Genomic DNA, 446 nt, shown 5'->3' on the forward strand with positions numbered 1-446 from the left:
AGTAGCGCTGGTGCAAAGCCTGGTTTCGGGCGGGGGGAGTCTCAGGCACCCCATCCCAACAGGGGATGCACAGCAGCGCTGGCACCTTTAGTCTGTCCCGGCTACGCCCTTCATTGGGTGTTGCTGATCGAGGAGAGGTGGGGACGCGCCCCAGGGCACAACAGGCCACCAGTAAATCCTGCAGAGATGCCGGTGGGCCGGATGCTACTGTCACATCAACTGAGAGGAAGTGGCAGATGACGAACACCCAAGAAACTCGAGGTGCTAACCACATCCTCTGCCTCCCCGTGCTGCTCTACGACAGCAGCCAAAAGATAACGGGCAGCCCTGAGGCCTTCTCCCCCACCTTCCCCGTCCCCTCCCCACCCTCACAGGTCTCAGCCGCAGAGGCTTCGCCCTTTTGGTAACCACAACCTTATCAGCTCTTTTTTTGGGTTCTCCGGGAT

This window comes from Merops nubicus, unplaced genomic scaffold (assembly GCF_000691845.1).
Source record: "Merops nubicus isolate BGI_N331 unplaced genomic scaffold, ASM69184v1 scaffold38267, whole genome shotgun sequence".
Classification (NCBI taxonomy): Eukaryota; Metazoa; Chordata; class Aves; order Coraciiformes; family Meropidae; genus Merops; species Merops nubicus.